Source organism: Melospiza melodia, chromosome 2 (genome assembly GCF_035770615.1).
Source record: "Melospiza melodia melodia isolate bMelMel2 chromosome 2, bMelMel2.pri, whole genome shotgun sequence".
Taxonomy (NCBI): domain Eukaryota; kingdom Metazoa; phylum Chordata; class Aves; order Passeriformes; family Passerellidae; genus Melospiza; species Melospiza melodia.
The window spans coordinates 111,963,630-111,983,344 of record NC_086195.1 but is presented as its reverse complement, the minus strand read 5'-3'; the positions used below and the strand labels follow the sequence as shown (position 1 = coordinate 111,983,344).

The following is a 19,715-nucleotide window of genomic DNA, read 5'->3' as shown; positions in this document are numbered from 1 at the left end:
CCGCAGCGCCGGGGGCGGGAGGCATGGGCGGCGGAGCGCTCTGATTGGCGAGCGGCTCCGGCAGCCCCGGCGGGATTGGCCGGAGCCGCAGTCGGGCGGCGCGGGCAGGGAGGGGTCGCGCCGGGACGCGGAGCTGGGCCGGGCAGGGGAGGGCCGGGAAGGGGAGGGACCGAAAGCGCGGGAGATCGCGGGGCGTCGCCTCCGGCGCTCGGTGACGTCGTGCTGCTGTCCCGCCACTGGGAATCTGTGAGTCACAGCACGGGTCGGGTTGGCAGGGTACGCGGTGAAATCGAGTCCGAGCTCTCTGCTCAGGCAGGGGCGTCCTAGAGCACATGGCACAGGATTGCACGGAGACAGGTCTTGAATATCTCCAGTGAGGGAGACTCCGCAGCCTCTCCGGGCAGGCTGTTCCCGGGCTCAGTCACTCGCACGGTATGGAAGTTCATCCTCACGTTCAGGTGGAACTCCCTGTGCGTCGGTCTCTGCCCGTTGTCCCTGTTCATTGCTCAGCACCGCCGAGCAGAGCCTGGCTCCAGCATCGTGGCACTCTCAGATACTGATAGACATTGATGAGGTCCAGCTCCCTCGGCCTTTTCTTGTAGGAGAGTTGCTCCAGTCCTCTCATCCCGCTCTGCTGGACCATTCCAGGAGCTCCACATTTCTCTTGTGCTGAGGAGCCCAACACTGGCACAGCACTCCAGATCCGGCCTCACCAGGGCTGAGCAGAGGGGCAGGACAACTTCCCCTGATTTGCTGGGATTGCTCTTCCTAATGCACCCTAGGATACCATTGGCCTTCCTGGCCACCAGGGCTCATGGACAGCTCGTTGTACCCAGCATCGCCAGGTCCTCCTTGCAGAGCTGTTTCCCAGCAGATCAGCCCCCAGCCTGCAGGTTGTTCTTCCCAGCTGCAGGACCTTGCATTTGCTCCCGTTGAGTTTCAGAAGGTTCTTCTCTGCCCATCTGTCCAACCCATTGAGGTTTTAATGGATTGAATAAAACTTAATTAGTATTCCCTTTGATCTCAGGGGATATCACAGGTTCGTGCCATGCATGGTGAGAGGCTTTGAGCATTACCCTGCTCATTGGTGGAGGGTTCTGTTCAGCCAGCTGTTTGGGGTGTGCCAGCCGGCTGTTCACCAGCCAGCTGTTTGGTGTGCAGCTGTGGGAGTGGCTGGCCAGCTCAAGGATCTCCTTCTGCTGTGCCTTGACTGTGCCCAATGCTTTAAAAGCAGGAGGACTCCGGTAGTGATATGGTGGAGCAAAGATGGATGGATGGATGGATGGATGGATGGGTGGGTGGGTGGGTGGGTGGATGGATGGATGGGGAAGGGAAGGGAAGGGAAGGGAAGGGAAGGGAAGGGAAGGGAAGGGAAGGGAAGGGAAGGGGAGGGGAGGGGAGGGGAGGGGAGGGGAGGGGAGGGGAGGGGAGGGGAGGGGAGGGGAGGGGAGGGGAGGGGAGGGGAGGGGAGGGGAGGGGAGGGGAGGGGAGGGGAGGGGAGGGAGGGGAGGGAGGGAGGGAGGGAGGGAGGGAGGGAGGGAGGGAGGGAGGGAGGAAGGAAGGAAGGAAGGAAGGAAGGAAGGAAGGAAGGAAGGAAGGAAGGAAGGAAGGAAGGAAGGAAGGAAGGAAGGAAGGAAGGAAGGAAGGAAGGAAGGAAGGAAGGAAGGAAGGAAGGAAGGAAGGAAGGAAGGAAGGAAATATCTTGTCTGCTGGGCTGGAGAATGATTTTAAGCTGACTGAAAACTCAGGAAGGGCCATAAGTGAAGATGAAATATAAAAGCAGGCATGCTTTCTAGTGTGAAGTGCACTCCTGTAAATGTCCTCAGAGCTCAGCTATGTGGATTAGGTTTGTACAGCTTGTTACACATTCTGGAGGGCCTTTTGGATGTCTTCTTGAAATAGGCATGGTTTTCCTGCCTTTTTATCACTTGTAAACAGGTTTGTATCAACTTCAGTAACATCGCTGTCTGCTTCCCATGCATAAACAAATAAATGTATTTGCTTTCATCTTGACTTGTCTTAATAGTGATTTCACCTTAAATCTGTAGTAGGATTGTTAGCTAAAGAATACAGTATCTAATGGGGGTTGGGAAGAGAATGTAAACCACAGGATATGGAAAATTGTTTTCTTACTCCTGCTGGTTTTTGCATCTGTAGATGCAGGGAGTGGATTGTTATATAAAAACTACCTAGTTGTCTTTGAAAAAGAGCAAGGTGTATGAAATTTGCCTAAAACCTGAAAAACAGTTGTCAAATTATCTTTGAGTAGCAGTGATGAACATGAGATTCCAGTAGAGCTCCCTTGGAAAGGGAAGGCAGGGAAGGCAGGAATGACCTGATGCAGTTCATTAGTGCAAGCCAAGTGAGAGTGTCTCTCTGTGGGTGTATGTGTGTCTGTTTCTGTTCTTGTGTGTGTAATGATCAATAAATTTAGTTGTGTAATGCTCTAGGAATACATTTGAATACATTTCACCCTGATATTTAAAGCATAGAAAGGAGCACCTATACTGGGTTCAGAAGAACCTGCTGGTAAACTCAGCAGATTAATGATGTTCCATGTCAAATCCTGACAGTTTGGGGAAGGCAGATTAAAAACTGCACCTAGGTAAAAAGCAGTTAATATATTGGAGAGAGTCCTAAGCAAGCAAAGTTGTCACTAATGCAATGTGATCAGAGTCTGCCACATCAGGTGCTCGTTCCCACTCAGGACAAGTTTGAAGCTTGGGAAGCAGCCAGAAACTATACCAAAGAAGCACTAAGGAGGGTTTGAACAAGCACCTGAGGAGAGCTTAAATAGATACAGCCACCAAGCAGCCAGCAGCAATGTTGGTATTACTGAATATTGCCTGATTCCCACAGTCTGTTTAAAAAACATCAAAAAAGACAGGAGAAATCAGAATAATTACCTTGACCTCTTCTAAACACTTCAGGCCCAAGATGTGTGTTCAACTGTAGTTTATCCAATGAAATTTTATTGCCATTTTAAAACTTGGACAGACCCTGAAATTGTAAATTCAAGTCTTTGATAAGCAGAATTTTTAGTTTAGTATTTATTAAACTTTACAACTCTGCATACAAATGGATTATAAAGAGAGGGAGAGCTAGAAAACTGTTTATTATACCCGAGGAATTCTATAATGTTTCTTATAGAATAGTAGGAGATGTGAAATGACAAAATAGGAAAGGCATCTCAGATTCTTGTGAAATACTTTCTGATGCTGTTCTGTGGGTGAAGGGTTTGACATGTCTGTGTTTCAACATTCAGAAGCAAAGAATGAGATGATGATAAAGAAAGATGCAGAAAAGAAAATACAGCAAAATAAATTCAAACGTATTTGCAAAGCACAATAACAGGTCAGCTTTGTCATGAGGAGATCTACCATAAGCTTAAAGTGACTGTTGATGGTCTATATGGATTCCATATACTCTACATATCACAAAAAAGTGCAACCATGACAGCCTCAGAGGCCAGAGAAGAGTTAGAAAGTGCATGAGGGCAGATTTCCAGCGAAAGTCAAGAGAACAGAGTAAGTTGATGTCAGTGGGAAGCTATGCTCTAGCGGGGGCTGTTTGAAGTTATCTTGGCAGAGCAAGCTCTCTGCAAAGAGCAGGCAGTGCCTGAAAATTGCTCTGGTCAATGTGTGGGGTGAGGCAAAGAATTACAATGCTGTCAGCAATGACTATCAGTAGTGGACTATAGTTTGCACAACTTGTTCAACTGTTTATCTATTTTGTGTGCTCGGAGCTCACAAAGGGCCTAGGTCAGTTCCTGTGCCTAAAGCATGGGGAGGGGATGCCTGTACCTATAAAGGGTGCTGGGGGAGATGCTGCTCTTTCAATTCTGCTCCAAGAAACCCTGACCTGTGCGGCTTACTGGTTTTCTGTGTTGGTAAGGCAGAGCTGGGAGGTGATACAAGTGTCTAGCCACAAGCTGAGGGGTCTACTAGACTGGGGAGCAGGCTGGGGGTCTGGAGAATAGCTATCAACCACTAATGAGATCCAGAATTCTTGGGTGGGAACTTTCTGAAGCCCCTGAAATGGTTAATAAGCTTAATTACAAAGGCAGGAAAGCTCCATGTGCAGGTTATTCTGTAGGTCCTACACACTGCAGGCTTGAAAAGCTCCTGTGAAGAAGCTTTGAACATCCTGTAGAGCTGCAAAGAGGCATCCCGTACTTCCCTCCTCCCAGTTCTTCTCACTGAAGTCAGATATCCCTTAGAGGACATCAAACTGAGGAACTGACATGAAATTTTGCTAGTCCCAGAAAGCAGAATGTCTTGTATATTTGTCTAGGAGTATTTTCCGAACACATATACCTGTTAAAAAAAGTTCACTCTAACCTCACTAGAGACCACCAGACAGTGCAGAATAATGAAGTGTAAAGGGCTGGGATAACCTGTGGAGATAAGTGACTTCTTGAACAGGGCTCTGTCCCAGGTCATTTTACCAAAGAGTGATACAGTGGAAGAAGTAGGAGACAAGGCTTTTGTGTGGATTACAGATAATACTACACAGAGGCTGTGCCTGCTGTGTCAGAAGACAAGGCAGATAATTTACTGAGCAGCCTGAGCAATGCTAAGTTCTACAACTTGCCAAGCTTCACAAAGCTGCACATGCACTTACAAAAATAGTAGTTTACATGCATCATGAATGTAGGCCTTTGAGTTCCAGACAATTACTGATTTTGTTAATTTAGGAGGCAACTTTCCGACACTTAAAAACCCAGTGTTCGTAGAACTGCATTATTTGATGTATTGAGAACACAGAGGCTGAGAAGAGTGGAAAACCTGTGGGTTTTGAATTGAAAAAAATTGATAAATTATGAAAAAACAATACAGTTTTAGTCATTAACAGCAAGAAGGAGTAGGGAGAGATGTTACGTCTCTCTGAGAGACTAATATAAAGACACAGGGAATTAGCTTGTGCAAAAAAAAAAAAACAAACCACACCAAAAAGAAAAATCTAAAAGAAACCCCAGCAAACAAAAGTTGACCATTCACAGAGTTTCTTTCTTAGAATGGAATTCAATATTATAGAATTCAATTATTACGGAAGATTTGTAGATGGCTTCAGTGGTATTGTTGCTTTTATTAAGGCAGTTTGTCAAAAGCATCCCTCTGACAAGACAATCTGAACATAAGCTTTGAGCAGATTAAAGAAGCTTTCTGACCCTCCCTGTGCTAGCCTGGAAAGGAGCAGGAAAATGCATGAATGATCCTGTCAGTGCTTCAGATGTAGGTCCATGGAGGATGCTTTTCTTGAGATGGAAAGGGAGTATTGCATTTAAAACCAAGGTATGAACAGAATTACTCCAGAATGAGTACATTGCCAGTGTGTGGGCTATTAGGTGAAATACCATTTCCTCACTCACAAATTCAGTGTCTGCAGGGAATAAATAGCAGTGACATTTTTGTCAATGTCTCATAATATTAATGGTAAATGTTCTTTATCCCTAAAGGGAAAAACTTGATAACATTAAAATGAATTCAGTATGAAAGTGTAGTTTTGAATCAGTGAATGTTGGCAGGTCTGGTTACATATTTATTTCTTTGGCAAGTCCCTCTGCTCCAAGCATGTTGCCAAGCTGTGAGGAAATAGACAGATTCTCAACCATTTTCAGAACTTTCTATTAGTTACTCAATAACATTTTTTATTGTATAGCATGTTTTATGAGCACACAGAATGATAGTAAAGTCATATTTTCTCTGAAGCAATGAACAAGGTGCTGTGGAATACCTGCTGAGCTCCCACGAAAAAATTTGCTGCTCCTACTGAAAAATTGAAAGCTGTCTGCTGTATTAAGATGGTAAAAGCCTCTTTGCTCTCAGCTGGTTTGACATTTCATCAGGTATTATTCAGAAATAATGTAAAATCATGGAAACCACTGTGGAAATGCCATACTGCTATATCTAGTTCATCTTGTTAGAATTCAAGATTCCTGCTCCCTCTGGAGCTGATTCTGCCTTAATGTTGCATAACTTCCTTTCTCCTTCCAGCTTCCATGCGTATGGGAGAAAAGAGATGCTCAAATAGTCACAATTCAACAATTCATTTTGCTATATTGGTAGAAAAATAGCCCTTTCAGCAGGAATCAAATTTTTAATTGTGCATTAGACAGAGTGTCAATTGATTTGGCATATCAGTTGGCTTATAACTGGCAAATCCATTGGAAGGAAGCAGAGTCTGGAAGCACATAATTATAATGAAGTGCATTTCCAAATTACAAAGATTGATGTGTCCAAACATGAGTTGAATGTCAAATTTCATTTATTCTATGGCTTAACTCATAAATCACTTGCTAAAATTTTGCATATAATATCCTGCATTTGTGACATCTTTATAACAGCATACCTACTGTTGACCTGGTTCAACATACCTCTGAAAGAACACATTGAGATCTTCAGATTAAAGAAAAGGTCAATTGCAAATTTAATAGGGGTAGTTTTAATAAGAGACTAAGAAAAACATGAAAATGTGACTCATTGTAAAGGAACTGTTAAATAATCCATATAGGAAAAAAAAAAGACATTAAATTCAGTCAGTCATAATCTTTGGTAAGTAAAAGGACGGACATATGGAGACAAGACAGGTAGAAAATTAGGTTTGACATGGTAAAAGAATAGAGTGGCAAAACCACCAATATAGTTTAGGGTTGCTCAAGCATGGGGAGATGCTCCTTGCTATGCAAACATCACCTCTTGTGATCAGAGCAAAGTAGCAAGCACAAGTGCAGATTACAAGTTGTGCATGTGGCATTTCCATCCCCTTTGATGAAAACTGAATGTGCTTATCACAGGAAAGGCTCTAAGCTAGAATTTGGAGTCTGGGAGGATGCATTTAAAAGGAAAAGCTAGAAGTGATAATCTGCAATTACCATGATAGATTCTGCAAACACAAATTACACTGTTGAGAGTGATATGAATTATTACGTCTTTACAAATGGGCTAAATTAAGGGGGAAAAAATCCTTTGGCTATGTTTTTGGAAAATTTTCCTTGTACTTCCTTGATCATATGAGGTCACATGTAAGTAATTGCAGAAATGGAAAAAAGATTTCCAAAATATGTCTTTGCACAGGAAACACGGGTATTTTCCAAATTCTAAGTGCTTAGCTTTGTAAATTTAAATATTTTTTAAATTTTAGATTTTATACATTTAAATATTATTTTACAAAGGTAATAAAAACACCTATCATATAGGATTAAGACAGAACATTGCAAATTCATGGTATTCCCTCAGGTCTGGCTTTCCAGTGAGTAGATATTTGAACTTGTCTTTTTGTACTTCTCAGATACTACAGATTGGTTCCAGGGGTTAATCTGGGCAAAGCCTGCTCAGATGTGGTCCTGCAGAATAAAAATTCAGCTCAACAGTGGCCCACAGGATTCTCACTTTAATCAACGTTTTGCTGAAATGTTCTTGGAAAAGTTTATAACAATTCTCTATTCAGCATGCATAAACTGTGATTTTTTTCCTTTGAAGGTTGAGCAATATTTTGAGAGTGTGCTAACTTAAAGTTACTTTTTCCAGGGACATTTTATGTCATCAAAATATTCTTCAGTTCAAATTTCAAGGCCTTTCAACAAGGCATGTCTCAAAGAAAAGCTTGTAAAAGTTTCTTGACGTGAGAAAATGAAAATACCGTCCCTTAGTTCCATTCTTGGGATTGCCTAACGGCTCTGCTTGAAATCAAAATGTTTGATACAAACATGGCAAGTTTTAGTCCAGGTTGTAGAGTTCAATAAAATTTAAGCAGTAGTTGGGGTACCAGCTGTATTTATCTCATGCTCTAATTACCTTCTTATTTATAAGTTATGTTGTTCTCTCGTCTCAAATAGTTGTGATATCTTCCAGCTATTAAATTGCATTCTTGACTGTAGCTCCTGGGGTCTGTTAGACATAGAGTACAAAGTGGCATTGATTCTGCTCCCTCTTTTTTCATTATCCTGTAGAAACTGAAAGTTGTTCCCTAAGAAGAATGAAGGTCAAATTGTTTAATTAAAAGAAGATTTGATTTTTTTAAAATAGGGATGGAGACTGAGAACAGTCTGCAAGATATATTGAGCTCCAAAGAGTTTCAGTTTAATCTAGTTTAATTTAGTTTTAATTGCCCTGAATACCAAACTTATCTAAGAAGTCTAGGAAGTCCTTTGTTTTTCTTTTTGTCTCTTCCAGCTTTCTAACATTACATTTTTCTAGCTGTCTTTCATCAAATAAATCTTACATAAGCTATCTGTAATTCAGGTATCTCTGTTCTTTGTGCTCTCACCGAATTTATTTGTTTGGAGCCTGTGATTCTTTTCTATGCCAAAGATAAGGTGGAGAGGTGATTGAGAGCAGCTCTGCAGAGAAAGATTTGGGGTTGGTGGTTGATGAAAAACTCAGCATAAACCAGCAGTGTGAGCCCACAGCCCAGAAAGACAATTAAATCCTGGGCTGCATCAAAACCAGCGTGGCCAGTGGGTCAAAGGAGGTGATTCTCCCCCTCTGCTCTGCTCCTGTGAGGCTCCCCCTGGAGCACTGCATCCAGCTCCAGTACCACCAGCATAGGAAGGACCTGGAACTGGTGGAGCAAGTCCAGAGAAGGGCCACAAGGCAGGTGAGAGGGCTGGAACATCTCTCCTGTTGAAGACAGGCTGAGGAGGTCGGGGCTGTTCAGCCTGGAGAAGAGAAGGTTGTGTGGAGACCTCATAGCAGCCTTCCAGTTTCTGAAGGGCCTGCAGGGAAGCCAAGAGGGACTCTGTCAGGAACTGTACTGATAGGACAAGGAGTAATGGCTGCAAATTGAAAGAGGGGAAATTTAGGTTAGATATCAGAAAGAATTTTTTACTGAGAGATGCTGGAGCAGGCTGCCCATGGAGGTTGTGGATGCCTCAACCCGTATGTATTCAAAGCCAGGCTGGATTAAGCCTTGAGAAGCCTGGTCTAGTGGGAGGTGTGCCTGCCCATGGCAGGGGAGGCTGGAACTAGATGATCTTTAAAGTCCATTTCAACCCCTTAATATTCTATGATTCTGTATCAAAATTTGAACAATATGTTTTTAGATCATCTATGGTATTGGGGAAGAAATGCATTCTAATTGGGCCAGGGAAAATCTCCGTCCTTTATTGGATGCTGAGGGATCATGGTAACCAAGGCTGAGGAAAAGGCTGAGGTACTTAATACCTTCTTTGCCTCAGTCTTTAACAGAAGGACTGGTTTTCCTCAGGACAGGCAGCCCCTGAGCTGGGAGTCGGGGACAGGGAGCAGAACAGGGCCCCTGCAGTCCAGGAGGAAGCAGTGAGTGCCCTGCTGTGCCACTGAGACACTCACAGCTCCGTGGGGCTGATGGGATCCATCCCAGGGTACTGAGGGAGCTGCTGGAAGAGCTCACCAAGCCACCCTCAACCATTGATCACCAGCCCTGGTTAACTGAGCCTGTCCCTGGTGACTGGGGGTTGGCCAATGTGATGCCTGGATTAAAAAAAATGTTGGAAGGAGGATCTGGGGAACTAACTATAGGCAAATCATCCTGACCTCAGTGCCTGGGAAGGTTATGGAACAGATCATCTGGAGTGTGATCACATGGCACGCACAGCACAACCAGGGCATCAGGCCCAGCCAGCATGGGTGGAGGAAAGGCAGGTCCTGCTTGACCAACCTGGTGACCCACCTAGTGGATGAGGGAAAGGTTGTGGATAATGCCTACCTGGACTATAGTAAAGCCTTTGGAACTATCTCCCACAGCATTTTTCTGGAAAAGCTGGCAGCCCACAGCTTGGACAGGAGCACTCTTTGCTGGGTTGAGAACTCTCTGGATGGCCAGGCCTGGAGAGTGGTGGTGAATGGAGTTTGATCCATCTGGTGAGTGGTCACCAGTGGAGTTCCCAGGGCTCAGTATTGGGCCAGTAAAGATATTTTATGTCTTTAATGGTGAACTAGATGAGGGGATGGAGTGTATCCTCAGTGAGTTTGCAGATGACACTAAGTCAGGCAGGAATGCCTATATGTGGGAGGGTAGGAAGGCTCTGCAGAGGGATCTGGGCATATTAAATTGATGGGCTGAGGTCAGAGGTGTGAGATTCAATAGCGTCAAGTGCTGGGTCCTGTACTTGAGTCACAACAACCCCATACAGTCTTACAGGCTGGGACAGTGGCTGGAAAACTGCCAGGTGGAAAAGGACCTGGGTGTTCTGATCAACAGCCGCTGAACACGAGCCAGCGTGTGCTAGAGAAGGCAGATGTCATCCTGGCTTGTATCAAAGCTCCTGTGGCCAGCAGGACCAGGGCAGTGATTGTCCCCCTGTATCAGCACTGGTGAGGCCATACCTCGAGCTCTGTGTCCAGTTCTGGGCCCCTCTACTACCAGAAGGACATTGAGGAGCTGGAGCTATCCAGAGAAGGGAATGGAGCTGGGGGAGGGTCCTGAGGGGAAGTCTTATGAGGAGTGGCTGAGGGGGCTGGGGGTGTTTAGCCTGGAGAAAAAGAGGAGCAGGGGAAACCTGGTCCCTCCCTACCACTCCCTGAAAGGAGAGTGTGTAACCAGGTGGGCATCAGTCTGTTCTCCCAGGCAGCAAGTGACAGAACAAGAGGATATGGCCTCAGCCTGTGCCAGGGGAGGTTCAGGTTGGAAATCAGCTAGATTTTCGTCACTGAAAAGATGGTCAAGCATTGAAATGGCCTGCCCAGTTACCATCCCTGGAAGTTACCATCCCTCGTGGAGTTACCATCCCTGGAAGTGTTCAAGGAACAACTGGACATGGCACTTAGTGCTATGGCTTAGTTCACAAGGTGGTATTCAACCAAAAATTGGTCTTGATGATCTTGTAGGTCTTTTCAAATCTGTATTGATTCTGTGATTCTAATGGTTGTTTCTGTCCTTTATAACACCTTCTCTCCCTCCAGCTCTACCTGAAAACATTTTCTAATGTATTTTTTTAACAAAAGTATTTCACAACAAATATCACAACAAATATCTCTTTGTTGTCTTACGCCTTCATTATCCTAAAATGTTGAGTCGCCAAGATTTTGATTTCCATTCAATTAACTTCTCACTGGTGTAGCAGGAAAAAATCAAGCTCCGTTTCTACAGCAACAGGAGTATGCTTCCTAGTAGTATTCCTCATTTTATGGTTCTATCATTTGCATATTTTGATATAATATGTAAATAAGTGTAAATAGTAAAAGGATTTTACTCTTTTTTAACCAATGTGTTGAAGGGCTGGATATCTGAAAATGCATGCTGGACTGGGATTTTTTTATGGTTCAGTAAAACATGCTATCCTACAGTAAAATATACTGCCTTCTTTCTGTGAGGGAGAATGGAAAGTGTAATGCAAACCAAAAAAAACACAATATCATCATTGCAAGGGGCGATGTGTCAATGGTAGCTTGCTGTAGCAGTTTTTTTTGTAAAAAGATGAAAGACAGACAGATGTTTGATGCCACAGTTAATGAAAAAGAATGATACTTGAAGCAGTTGATAAAACAACTGCTGAAGGGGCATGTCCTATTGATGGATGGTTTATCTCTTTCGAGTGAGCTCTATTGCAGGTAATAAATACTGGCAAACAGTAACAGCCATCTAAATAGAAGGTTTAGAAATCACCACACCTCTGATTAGCCTTAACAGAGCAGTATTTACTTGATATTGACAGAATCTCAATATAGATAAATTAAGATCTTTCAGGGAAGATCATGTTTGTCTAATGAAAGATTTTTGTGGGACAGGGTATTTAAATTCTGATAGTTTTTGGTAAATAAGGTCCAATTGATTTTTTGTTTCCTCACAGCATTTCTATTGTCCTAAAGTCTAGCCATGGCAATGGTCTAATAAAATGGTTGGGAAAAAATTGATGAACATGTGTTGGGTTTTTAAAAGATTAATGTAAGAAAACTAAATTTAAAAAAGTCTGCAGGAAAGCATGATAAATTTGTAGAAAAATCTTCTGCAGGGTTTTTCCTTGTTTTCTGTTTTCTTCAGATCACTTTTTTTACTTTTTTTTTAAACTTGCTGATACAAATACTTCAAAAATACAGGGACAGACACATTCTGTTGTTCTTAAAAATTCTCAAAGGAAATCAATGACATGCTGGACCAGCAAAAAACTCTGCCCCAGATTTTTCCCTTAGGCATATAGTGCAATGTAGAGAGAAAATCTATGGGAAAAGTGGATGTGTGATGTTTTATCTCTGTGTTTTATGTGCTTGTTATTTGGATGCTGGACATATTTCAGCCACTGTTTTTGTCTGCTATAGCCCAAGTTCCAGGTCCTGGATGTGTCATAATTGTAGAAGTCTTTCTAGGCAAGCCTTGCCTAGCTTGGAAAGTAGGTTGTATGGAAATAGGGACAGGAAGAGAACCATCTTCACAACTCTTGCTATATTTGGTCTCCTTTGGCACCACAGTCATAAATAAATGTGCTTCCTTGGGAGGATAGAATTCTGTTTTGGAAAATATGAACAAAGATCCAGAATAAAAATATAGTAATTAAATACCCCTGGGAATATTCAGGGAGGGAAGTGGCAGGATAAAACTTGCATTAGGGTTCTGTCTGTGAGTATGCAGGTCCTCACTTCTGCCTTCTTGCCTGCATGCTTTGCTCCTAATGCAGTAAGACACATGTCCTGTCCCTGGGCACATCATCCTCTAATATTAAGCATCTGCCACACTCTCATCTGGAATATCTGTGAATGGAAGATGACAAAACATCTGAGACATTAAACTGGAGGCATTAGGACCACTAAAAATAGAAGCTTGAGAGTTCCTTCCAACTCTCTGATTTCCCATAAAATGTCTGGATGTGCTTTCATTTCCAGAGAGGGTGCCAGGTTAAAAAGATTTTAAGCTGGACCTAATATGGTAAATTTTGATCTTAATGGGAAAATGTTAACATGATGGGTTGGTTGTCTATCAATTAAAGAATATAGCAGCTGGAGGGTATCACAAAGTTCTTTCTCAGAAGGAAACACTCCTTCCCCAAAACAGATTATGAAGTGAAATGGACCTCTGCTTGTCCTCAATGCTAGGGAAGAAATCAGCATGCTGATGCAGCAGTATCTTACATAGTAGGTAGGTAGTATTGTTCAGGCAACCAGCAGCTCTTCCTCAGTTATAATGAGTAGTGTTCCCTCATGTCTCAGAATGACTTACCTGCTGCAGAGCAAGTGAGTTGTCTGATGAAAGCATCTGCTTGTGAATTGTATGTTTCAAGAACATTTTCAATGGTTAGATCTAGGAAAGTGTGAGGGTGCAGTCAAGAGGTACTTATTTTCCTGCTACATCAAGGACTAGAAGAGTCTCAAGGCAGGTAGCACTTTGGTTTCTCAGGTAAACCACAGTCTAATTTGTGTGATAGCAGGAAGCAGCTCTGCAGACATGACAGTCAAGGTGTGGTTGCTTTGACTATGAGCACATCTTGATATTTTAGGCAAGGAAATGCTTCACTGTGATTATCTTGAGGGTTAGCTGATTTTAAGAAATGTGCACAGCCTCTGGGACTACCAACCATCTGGATTCAAGTAATCAGGCTCTGAGGGCTGTCAGCATTGCTTCTCTCATGGCATTTGCAATAGGAGAGGCATCATGCTATGGCTTGGTTCATCTCTGTTTTTAGAGATCTTATGCTGTGGAAGATTTATTTCCATGCCAAAGCCAGTCAGAGTGCATACAGCTGGCTTACTCTTCCCTCCAGCAATGTCACCAGTTTCCTCATATGCCTGTCAGCAGTCTACTCACTTATTTGTAGTGCATGGCAGGTCTGATGGCAACTGGCCTCCTACAGGGTAGGTAACTCACATGGAGAAATCCTGCATCATCCTGAGAGTGCCTTTGCCAACAGAGGGTCCATGTTCTGTTACCTGTGGGGAATGCTGTACAGTGCCCTGGTAGAGCTGCCAGCACAGATTAGGGTGGCTTTGTGGTGGGAAAGAACAATTTTCCTGCTAGGTGGAGAAAGAGGCAACATCAAGACTCTGGAAAAAGGAGCCTTCAGTGAGGCAGCCTTGTACCAGACAAATGGAGTCACATGTGAATCAGACCTCTGGCACATCATGGAAAGTGTCAGCCAGGCAGCACAGCAGAGACATTGTTATAATGGAAAAGTGAAAGACTGTCCAGAAGCACTGGGCTGAGTGGATACTCAGGATGCTTAAGCAATGTTCACTTCCTCACTTAACTGAGCCTCCCAGAAGAGAGAAGCAGCACAAATAGGTTTGGGGATGAATCAATAAAAGGGTCTTTAAGAAGTGAGACAGATATGGGGTTGCTTAATTTGGCTTCTAAATAATGAATAAACATAGGTAAATAATTCTCTATCTTAAAGATTCCCTGATGAAAAAGGTTCTTTACAGGAAAGACTGTTTTTGAGTTTAGACAAATTTATAAAGGAAACCTCTCTGATGCCAGAGGTTTGTTTATTTTTTATGTTGTTTTTGTTTTTTTTTTCCTCATACAGAATAAACCACAAACAATGGATTTGCATTACTGGAAATCACTATAGTAAATCACTGTGCACATATCCATGCCATATGTAAAAACTGCACTGAGCAATTATCATTGTGTGTGCTGCTTTGAGATTAAACAGCATGAAATGTGTGTGAGGGTCTCTTGGGGGGTGGTGGTGGTGGGTAACTGATGGTGTGGCAAGTGTTTAAGTTTTCTGGGGTGAGGATATGGACATCACCTTCCAGATTCACTTTATTTGCATTGCCAGATGGTTTTTTATTTGCCAAATGAAGTATCAATGTTATTTACCAAATATAATGTGTAAATCTCTCTATTCAGCAGCATTCCTAAATGGTGATGGTTGATGACTGGACTAGATGATCTTGAAGGTCTCTTCCAAACTTGATATTCTGTGATAGTTTTATTTGGCATGGTTTTACTGGCTTGTGTGGGTTGCTTGCTGTTTCATTACACATGAAAAAACTTTAGAGTATGACTACCATTTCTTACTTCTTCCCAGTCGAGTGGACAACAAACAGTGGTTAGATAAACAGTGCAATTAAACCCACTCATTTATACTAATACAAATTAGTTATGCATGAACTGGAGATGGCCAATTCTTTACAAAAAGAAAATTAGCTGTCTCAATGCTATCAGCTGTCAGCTGTCTTAATTAGCTATCAAAATGCTATCTGAAAAATCAAAGTAAAAGCCAATTCAAGCAGGTGTAATGGTAGAAAAAGAATAGAACAGTTTTAGTTGGAAGGGACTTGTGTTTATCCTGTAGTCCAACTACCTGATGCTTTAGGGCTGACCAGAAGTTAAAGCATGTTGTTAAGGGTATGTCCAAATGTCTTACAAAAACTGCCAGGCCTGGGGCATCAACCACTTCTCTAGGAAGCCTCTTTCAGGATTTGACCGCTCTTTCTGTAGAGAAGTGCTTCCAAATGTCCAGTCTAAACCTTTTGTTGACACAGTTTTGAACCATTCCCACACATCCTATTGCTGGATCCCAGGGAGAAGAGATCAGTATCTCCCTCTCCACTCCCTTTCCAAAGGAAGGTGAAAAGAGCACTCCTTAGCCTCCTTTCCTCTGAACTAGACAAGCCCAAAATCTTCAGCTGCTCCTCACAGGACATGGCTTCCAACCCTTTTACCAGCTTTGCTGTCCTGTCCTGAATGTATTCAAGAACCCTTATGTATCTGCGTCCTGCTTGGGTGGTTTTCCTTCCTTTTTAATCCCCTTTTGTTCATGGCAGATCTCCCCACAAAGCATCTCTCTGGTGTTTATTTACTGCAGGCTTCCTATCTATTTAAAGAAGAGCAGTAGCTGCCACCCAAGGGCAATTCAGTTCACTTGGCTCTGGGATTATTCCAGGATGTTCCTCTCTTCTTTCTGTTGTTAAAGACCAGGATGATGGATTTCCAGTGTAATCATGCCATTTAGGTAGGATGGGTCGAGATCCTCTGTCCCATTGCATGAGAGCTGGGAGAAGGAGGACTGCTGTCCTCCCTGCTTGCTGATTCTACCATTGGTCTTGAAAAGTTGGTGGACTGGGAAACTGTGTGTGAGGGATTTGGCAGAACCTTTGGCTGGGAACTTGGAGAAGTTGCTGACTGAAGCCACATAGCTTTGTCTCTGTGCTAGCAATTCCAGAAACCTGGCAGAGGGATTGCAGGAATCAGTGGATCCTGCAAGTGGAGTGCTGCAGGAATCCATGCATAGACTCTGTCTGGTGCTTGTCTCTGTATGAGATGCTGCAGAGAAGCCTGTTTAGACATCAGTTTGTGAAGTGGTCTGGTAAAGTTAACTCTATTGAAATAACCAGATTAAATGCCAAAGAACTCTCCCAGCATGACAATAGGTTTTGATGTAACTTACTAGAAAGGAGAAAAGATGTCTTGCTAACCAGGCTCTTCTATATTCTCAGTGGACTGAAATGCAGCAGTTGTGGTTGCATGCTAAGAACCTTTTACAAGTCTACTCCCCCTTCTTCCCATGAAGTCAGTCTCCTGGAAGAAGCATGTCATGGAAGCAAATTAATTTGGTCCCTACTGCATGTCTGGGCAAAGGACAAGAGGACGAGAGAGCATTAATAAATCAAATCTGTCCTTACCCTTTCTATATATCTGCATGAAATTATAGGCTTTGAGTCACAAAGATATTTTCTTTCATCTAAGCAATGAAAATATGGTTTTTGTCCAGTGGAAAAAACACTGCCATCTCCAGAGGCACTTAAATTCTGTGAGAAAGAAGAAGCAGCTGAGAGGATGTTTCATGAGTTACCAACCTGCTCCTTGTGTCAACAACAGCTCACCAAAATAGAGATCTCTCTGACAGCAGGTAAGGCTTATTCATGGGCAGTTGTCTTTACCTTTGCAATTTATTCTGTGCAGGCAGATCCCACAGGAGAGTGAACAGGGCCAGGAGGTGCTCCAAGCAGTGGAGAAGAGATCCCCCTGCAGCTTGTTGTGAAGACCTTGGTGAGGCAGCTGTGCTCCTGCAGCCAAGGAGGTCCACAGTGGAACAGACATGCACCTACAGCTCGTGGAATATCCCATGCTGGAGCAGGTGTGTGCCCAAAGGAGGGAATGAGCACTGCATGGGAAGTGTGGAATGGCCACCATGTGGGAAGATCACACTGGAGGAGGCTCCTGGCAGGACCTGTGGCCCCATGGAAAGATGACCCCACTCTGAAGCAGGTTTGCTGCCAGGCCTTGTGACCCTGTGGGACACCCAGGCTGGAGCAGCCTGTTCCTGAACGACTGCACCCCATGGAAGGGATCCATGCTGGAGCAATTGGTGCAGAACTGCAGCCCATGGGAAGGACTCGGTTGGAGAAGTCCATGAAGGACCACGGGAGGGACCCCACACTGGAGCATGGGAGGAGTGTGAGGAGTCCTCCCTCTGAGGAGGAAGGAGCAGCAGACACAACATGTGATGAACTAACCACAATCCCCATTCCCTCTGAGCTCCTGGATGGAGAAGGTAGAGGAAATTTGGAGTTAAGTTCAGCCCATAAAAAAGGGAGGAATGAGGCAAAAAGCCTTTGAGATTTAGTTTTATTTTTCATCACCCCACTCTGATTTGACTGGTAATCAATGAAACAAATTTTCCCAAGTCTGTTTTGCCCAAGACAGTAATTGGTGAGTGATCTCTCCCTGTCCTTATCTTGACCCACGAGCCTTTTGTTATATTCCCTCTCCTCTGTCCAGGTGACAACGAGAGTGATGGAGCAGCACATGGACACCTGGTGTCCAGACAAGGTCAACTAACCACAGCATTTAGTGTTTTTTCTGAAGTTAAACTGATACCCTGTTAATGTGTTGTGCTCCTTGCTGTTTTTAAACCTGTAGGCCAGGAGTCCCACTGAGGTCACAGGAGAGGTGAATTCGTTGCAGGATTAGTTGCACTTTTTTTTTCCACTCTGAAATTGAATACTGTTGGATTGCCCTCATCTGTGCTTTCAAGGTAATATGAACTTGTGTTGAAATTAACAGGTCGTTCTAAGAGCCTTCAAGATCAACCATTTCCCCTCAGTTTTGCATTATTCTACTTCATTGCAAAGAATGTTTCCTTTTGCTGTGTTGTAAAATCCTCTTCAGTAAGATAAAAATTAAATGTACATGTCCACAAAGTACATGTGAATCTGTTTGCTCTGCTTATTCTAACTTAGTTCTTGTGTACACTTATTTCATGGGTAAAATTATAATTTAAGGTGCTCCTTTTACAGTACCTCTCTTTATTGTTGTAACTGAGATTCTCAAAGCAGCTAATCACCAGGAGCACCTCTGGCCTAAATACTTTTTAAATAAAGCTTTTCTCTCCAGAGCTATTTCAAAATGTGAAAAATTGTCCTGTCAATTCTAGCTGTAGCAGTCTCTATCTCAGGTAAAATATATGATTCTATTTCCCTGTCATTTGCATAATTTGATTGGATGTATTTTGCAATTTTACTTTTAATTGGAATTCCTGCTTATTCTTCCTGAGAATTATTGTACACCTCACCCCATAATTTCCAAACTAATGTATATCAGTGTTTTGTTGGCTGGCATTAGGATATTGAAAATACTTTGCATTCTTCCTTTGAGAGTAGTTGAATCACCAGGGGCACTTCCTCTGAGTGCAAAAATGGAATTACTGACCAAACTGCGTAAATTTCAAAAATTGTAAATAGTATTTAAAGTTAATTATGTCTCACTGCATAAAAATCATCCTGGTAAATACAGTGTTCTAGCTGTTTTGTAAGATTCTTTTCCTCTTTGCCTGCTGTTCTTTTGAAGCAGCTAAGAGAAAGTATCTGAGCTGAAACACAGTTCAGGTTACTGTCAGCTGTTATAAAAGGAAGATAGGTCAAACAGGAGGCAGCCATCATCCCTTTGGAGATGACAGCCCCTGATCCTGCCCTTTGGCCCTATTAGACAGACCCAGCCAGGATAACTGCTGGGGAGTGCTCTGAGCTGTCAGAGGCAATGGTGAAACACCTGAAACTGCTTTCTGACTGCTTGGCATTGCATTTGTCACTTGTATGAAGGCACTGCGAGTGAAAAACCAATGTTAAAAGCCAACTGGTTGGCTGCAATAGCTAGACTACAAAGCTAGCTTTGGCTACAAAGCTAAACTGGTTGGCTTTCTAGCTATTTAAAATATCAAATCACAAAATAATTTTGGCTGGAAAAGAGTCTCTGAAGGACCATCTAGTCCAACAGCATGCTCAAACCAAGACTGATTTCCAAGTTAGACCAGGATATATAGGTGAAGGTGTGTGTATATATGTGTCAGGGGAGAATTAGCCTTATCTGTGTTGAAACAGGTCTGGACTAGAAAAAAAAATAAATAAAAGGATGAGCATTTAAAGCTTTTCTGGGAAAGAAGTCTTTTCTTCATGGCTCTGTGTATTCCTGTTCCATGCTGACAAGCCCTGTATTTTTGATACCACCCTAATGAAACACATCCTTGGGTAAGAAGCTTCCTCTGGGATGGTGCCAGCATATGCTGCATTCTCTGTCCTACTAACTGTCCTCCACAGTCCCCAAGCGCGCCTTGTCTCTGTCAGTCACCCTGATTATAATTTTGAACTCTGCTGCACAGAAGTCACAGTGTCCCAGAAGCATCTACTCTCACTCTTAAAAATTGCTAATTATGGAAGTGTCCCTTTCCCCATTAGCTCACCGCTGCAAGCACAAAGTACAAAAATTAGGCTAAAATGTCAAGCAGGGGAGGGGATGCTGGATTCTTCCTTGGAAAAAGAATGTAAGGGGAGAGGGCAAGAGAAGAGAGCAGGGAATCT

General features: G+C 43.1%; 1 long non-coding RNA gene across 1 annotated transcript; it reads left to right on the top strand.

The window, feature by feature from the left end:
- The first annotated feature begins 142 nt into the window (after window positions 1-142).
- On the top strand, window positions 143-19,282 carry LOC134415211 (uncharacterized). Its single transcript, XR_010026967.1, has 2 exons — window positions 143-246; window positions 16,822-19,282. It is a non-coding gene; the product is annotated as an uncharacterized LOC134415211 (long non-coding RNA).
- The last annotated feature ends 433 nt before the right edge of the window (window positions 19,283-19,715 follow it).